Raw genomic sequence first — 6155 nt, 5'->3', positions numbered from 1 at the left:
CAAGGGCCTAAGTACATCGTGTGTGGTGCCAAATTGATCGGCAAGCCAAGAAATTGCTCCACGTGAAAAGAAATCTCCAACATAGATGATAAGCTCAAAACTACTCTAGAACCAAGAAACAGATACTCTTGAAGGAATAAATTACTGGAAAAGAATCCAAATGAACTGAAAAATCTAGAACATGGAACACAAGACCGCCAAGAAACCAAAAATCTGATCTGCGATGAAAAAGGAACAACTACCAAAAAAAAGCTAAAGTAACACAGAAACTGGAACAAGAACAAAGCTAAAAGAAAATATTTTTGGTTGATGCAAGATTGCTCATAGATTGGGGATGCTCCTGCATCAATCTATTTGCACAAATTATGATTTCTATCACTTCATACATCAATGTTTCTGTAGCATCATAAAATTGTGACCTTGCAATTTTCAACCACATTTGGGTCTTCACATTGGTGAAAAAAATTCCTAAGCCTGATTGGAGACCTGAGACATGCTCAGACTACCCAAAGTTTACATTTCCTCACACCCTGCACTCTCCTTTTCTATTTCCTATCTTGAATTAGGGAAAGATAGGGACATGTCGCCTCTATCCTTTCTCTATTTTGGGCCCCTTCCGATAAAACTTTGCATTGGGCTTTGCATTTGGAAAGCGGGAAAATTTTTCCTTATGTTGGCCTATAATGAAAAATCAGTCAATTAACCCTAATTGACGAGTATATAAGATGCATTTTCTCTTCCGATTTGCATAAGTCAAGATAAGTCAAGAAGTTCATATGAGTTCACTAAGTGAAAATTGTGATCCTAAGGGAAATCAAGCATTCAAGCATTCCTCTCAAGTATTGAGCATTCTCAATTCTCCTTTCACAGCTAGGTGTTGCATTCAAGTCAAGGATTCAACCATTGAAGAGGAGATCTCTTGTGACATACAATTCTACATATCCTTTCAAATAACTCTATCAACATTTCAATTACATCCTCCCTTGAGGTGAATTCCATTTCAGTCATTTACTTCCATTACTTGCAAGTACTTTTCATCATATGGTTAATTCCAAAACTAGGGTTTGACCTGAAGGCAAACCCCCAATCTCAACAACTTTTCCTCTCTTTTATGTGTGTAGGTTGTAGGTACGCAGCTGTATTTGCAGATTTGGACTCCATTCTTAGAGGCGGAAAAACCCTTTTCGGCGCACAGATTTTTTGGAGGATCGTGTGCACTTTCAACACGATCCTAACAAGGAGGATCAAACTGAGAAGAAGGGTCATGAGAAAAGAACAAGGGCCTACACTCAGAAACGGGTTAATATCAAGGAAAAATATCTAGAAGAAATGAAAATTTTTGCGATCAATATGAAGAAGATGGTGGTTCATGCAGAAGAACTCATGAGAAACATTTAGCTATCCTTGTGTTGTCTCGGTGTTGTCTTTGTGCTTTCATTTGGTTGTCTAGTGTTGATCTCTTTGTCTTGTGCTCCCTTTTTGTTTTGACTAGGATCTGTTCTATGTTTAGGTGACTACGCACTGTTGTTTCATGCCTCTTTTATGCATTATTTTTTTCCTACTATGTAACAAGGTTCTAGGTTCCTTTCAAAAACCTATTTTTAATAAATCAAAATAAGATCCTGACAAATTTTGCCCAAATTTGTAGGGGAGCTTCATCTTGAAATTTGACTACTAATTCTAGTGCACAGCTTCATCTCGCATTTCTATCTCAACTTATAATCTTTTCTTTGTTGCTTTTACACCTAGTCTTAAATCACATAACTCAACCTATTGCATTCTAAAAGAGAGGTTACTTTCACTTTCTAAATTCATTGACAATTCACATTGTTGTCACTCAAATTGCACCCGTAATGCACAAGCTGAAAGCTCAAGCAACTTGGTAACACATGGGATAATTATTAGGCCCATGGGTTGCCTATAATGAGAATTAACCTCTAGATGAAGGGTTGGTTCCTTGTGAATAACTCTAAATTCTTTACTGAGAAAAGGGATAGGGAAACTAAGAATGAAAATAGAATGACTTGCAAATGTTAAACGAAGGTGAAGCATCAATAAGATATCTCAAAATGACAGAGATACAATCCTAAAAACACCAATCTACACAAATAGACTTCTAGTTTATAACACATAAATATTTCATGCAAAGGATTTAAACTTCAAGAAATTGAAAGGAAAGAAAACTTTCACAATCAACCAAATGAGCCAATTTATCACAATGCACAACCTGTGAATTACAAATGAGAGAGAAAATTTAAAGGTTATCTAGACAATAACACAATAAACTAATTCTCAATCAAGAATAAGAAAATGAACTATAAAGACATAAGGCATAAGCTGGTAATTTATATTCAGAATTATATCATAAAACTACATATGAGCTACAAGAATGTATTCTCTGCTAAACCAGCCAGAGAATCATCAAGAACTAGTGAAGAAAGATAAAACTTTTTCACTTTATACAAAAACCTTCCAAAAGGTAGAGGAAAGATAACTCTAGAATGACTGAAGATGAACTCCCACTGAAAATATCTCCTCTGAAAACTGATCCTCTCGTAAAAATAAAAAGCCACCAAAAATAACTTCAAAACATGCAAAAAGAACTCATGTAATTCAGTTCAAACTCTTAGTCAACTAAAAGTTGACCATATGGTGCTCAAAATCAATCCTTATTACTTCAAGATCACGAGAAAGAATCATGCAAACTTTCTCTAAGCTTAATAATCGCCTGCATTAACCGGATGACTTTTTCTTATTTTACATGGATTGCAAACTACCTTAGCTACAACCACTTTCTTCTTCTGACTGTAACTAGCATTTCTTTCTTCATCGGGTTAGCACTAAAATAGTTATTCTGATGGCCAATGATGCACTCCCAACTAAATTTTGTTCTATAGGATTATCGGGTGGCACCCAAATATGCTATACTGATAGTCAATGAAAGTTCCATCCTCAGTTGCTGGGTCACGATGGAAATCCTAGCAAGCAATTTCCCACCATGACTTGGCAACTACCATAAGATATTCTCTGATTGCCATTGATCAACTGTAATCTTCTTTGCCTTTAACTCACTTTAGCCACTCTCCCTTTCTATCAGGCATGCCATGTGTTACTTCCTGGTTGATTCCAAGGTTCCTGCCCTACCATCTTAGCACGGCCTGGACTCACCGCCAGAATGAAGCTCTTTCGTCTGATCAACCTTAATCTACGTTCTTTATTTCTTCCTCTGAATTGCTTCCTTACCGGGCCCCACTACTTGATTCCATCTAAAATGCCACATCATCAATCGCCATGTAACAGGGGATAACTATCAAGCATCTTCATCATGCGCTATAGCGATGGTCGTTGATCTGTCCTCAAACTGCTCGATCTTTAGCACCTTAGCCGCTCACCTCTTCTGCATGTGCTTTGTCGCAAAGTCACTATGATAATTGGCGAGCTTATTTCTATAGTGGTATAGTGACTACTGTCAAATCTCTCGCATCACTATTGATCTTTCTTCAACTTGCTCGACCTTTAACCCCGGCTGATCTTCTCTCTTGCGACGTGTGTCAACATGTGTCACCCTTGATTGGTTCCAGAGCTCTGCCTGAGCACCACATGTCTGCCAAGTCTACCACGCATCTTTCTCTATCGGATATCATTCTTTCAGCCAAACTACTCCCTCGGCAAGATATTTACTAGTCTCATCAAACCTGTAGTTTCATCGATATCTTTATTTCGACGGGACTGCTTCTGATTTCTCTTGTATACCCTATGTCGATAGAACTGGGCCTTCGGTGAAACCTTTTCAAGACTCATCACTGCCAACATCTACTCAATGTCATCCATCTATGCCATGTCACCAGCCACTGGACCGCCACCTGTCTATCATGTGTCCTTGGTCTTATACCCTCTTCTCTGCCACGTCATCAGTCGCTATGATAACTAGCGAGCATCTAACCATCGCAACAGCTATTGGATCACCACGATCTGTGTCTGATCTTTCTAACTTTCTTGCTCTTTAACCTCTTCCCACCACCCGGTCACAAAATTAAGATGCCTTGAGATGTGCTTGCATGCGGGGTCCACTGGGTGATGAGACACTTCTTGTCAAAAGCCCGTAAGCTTTGACGTTATAGTTATATGTGACTTTAATTTTAAATACAAAAATGCTCCCCCCCGCGACCAATGTGGGATAAATGTTCTTCCTGCCTGGCAACTGAAAACGTTGGGAAGTTCTCTAGCCTTTTAAAACCCTCTTTGGTGACCAAGTAAAAAATTTACACAGGCCGATTGCATTTGCTCTGAGTTTCTTTTGGCCTTACATCAGCCACATAGGGGATTTGGCAGTAAACTTGCCAAATGAATTTGTCTGAAGGTTTTAATAGCCACGCCATTTCATCTACAATGGAGAATAATATCTTTGTGATCTACAACATGTTGAGCTCAACCCTCATGGGAGCCACATTTTAACCCACATGTTGTCTTACTTTCCTATATCTGCACATGAAGCAAACAAGTTAGACAAAAACAGTGCATTTTTTCTTGGTTCATGATTTTATCTTTTCAAAATAAATGAATGCAAGGCTTCATTAGGGCACTAAATTTGACATGTGCAAAATTTGGTAACATTTTTGGCAACTTCTATGGAGTGTTTGCCTACTAAACACTATAGACCAGTCATGGCTTATCCATTGGGCTTATGGAGTCATTTTAGCCTTCCTTCCAAATGGAACTTCTTGAAATTTAGCTGCTTCACAACATGACAGCAAAACAAAATAGGAAAACTAGAAAAATAAACAAGTGGTGCTACCTAAAATAGGAACCACAAAACTATGCATAAGCACTTATTGAAAAATAGAAAAGAAAAAATAGAAAAAACAGAAATGTGCATCAGCACTTATTAGCTTAAATGAAATCTCAAAGGCAAGCTTTGAGATGAATCCCATTAATTGGGATTGGAAGGGTCTCACCATTCAACTTTGAAAGTTGAAAAGCACTATGTTGCTTTTTCTGAGTAATGATGTATGGGCCATCCCATTGGGCATCAAATTTAGTATGCTTTACAAGCTTACTCTTTAATTCATCCCACTTCAAAACCAAATCTCCCTCATTGAAAACTCTCAGAGCTACCTTTTTGTCAAAAGTCCTCTTCATCTGAGCTTGATGATTTTCAATAGTCAACAATGCTTTCTTTCTTATCTCCTCCAACTCTATTAGTTATCCCAACCTAACCTGTATGGGTTCTTCTTGCAACATTTCTAGCTCCCTAGTCAGAGTTAGTGTAGGCATTTCAACTAGAATTGGGAGTCTTGCCTCTTTACCATTAACAAGGACATAGGGAGATATACCTATAGCTCTCGTAGGGGTAATTCTATCAGCCCACAATGCATGTTTTAACTGAGTGTGCCAAGTTCTTTGATTATCTTTTATTGTCCTCTTGATTATCCTAATCAAGTTCTTATTAGTAGACTCAACTTGTCCATTACCCTAAGGGTAATAATTGGACAAAGTACTTAGAAATATGTTGTTCTAGATAGCCTAAACAGTAATCTTAAATCCTACAAAAGCTAATGCATTGTCTGAAATAATAGAATCAAGGATACCAAACCTTGCTACTAAGTCATGATAAAAGTTTAGGAATGCACTTTCATTTGCCTCTTTCAAGGGTACAACTTCAGTCCAGTTGGAAAAGTAATTAGTGGCTATCAAGATCCATTTATGCCCATAACTTGAAGGTGGATTGATGACTTTGATAAAATCAAGACCCCACTTCATGAATGGTTGTTCAATTTGAATAGATTGTAGGGGTAAAGCTGCCATCTTCTGCTTGCCTGCAAATAGTGTACAATTCTTACATTTCCTTACCCAAGCATATGCATCTTTATGCAAATCAGGCCAAAAATATCCCACCCTCATGATCTTTAATGTTGTATTTCATGGTACAAAGTGACCACCAGCTGGTCCATTATGGAATTCCTCTAATATTCTCTCAGTTTGATCTGAATCTATGCATCTTAAGAATACACCATTTAAAATATTTTCTAAACAAAATTTCATCCAAAATGATATAAGGGGTAGCTTGAAGTCTATGGTAGCTTGAAGTCTATGGTATCTTTGTTTAGCATTGTTTAGGCATTTAGGACACTCACTAGTTTGAAGAAAATGCATCA

This window comes from Cryptomeria japonica, chromosome 4 (assembly GCF_030272615.1).
Source record: "Cryptomeria japonica chromosome 4, Sugi_1.0, whole genome shotgun sequence".
Lineage (NCBI taxonomy): Eukaryota > Viridiplantae > Streptophyta > Pinopsida > Cupressales > Cupressaceae > Cryptomeria > Cryptomeria japonica.
Note: the sequence above shows the minus strand (reverse complement) of the source record.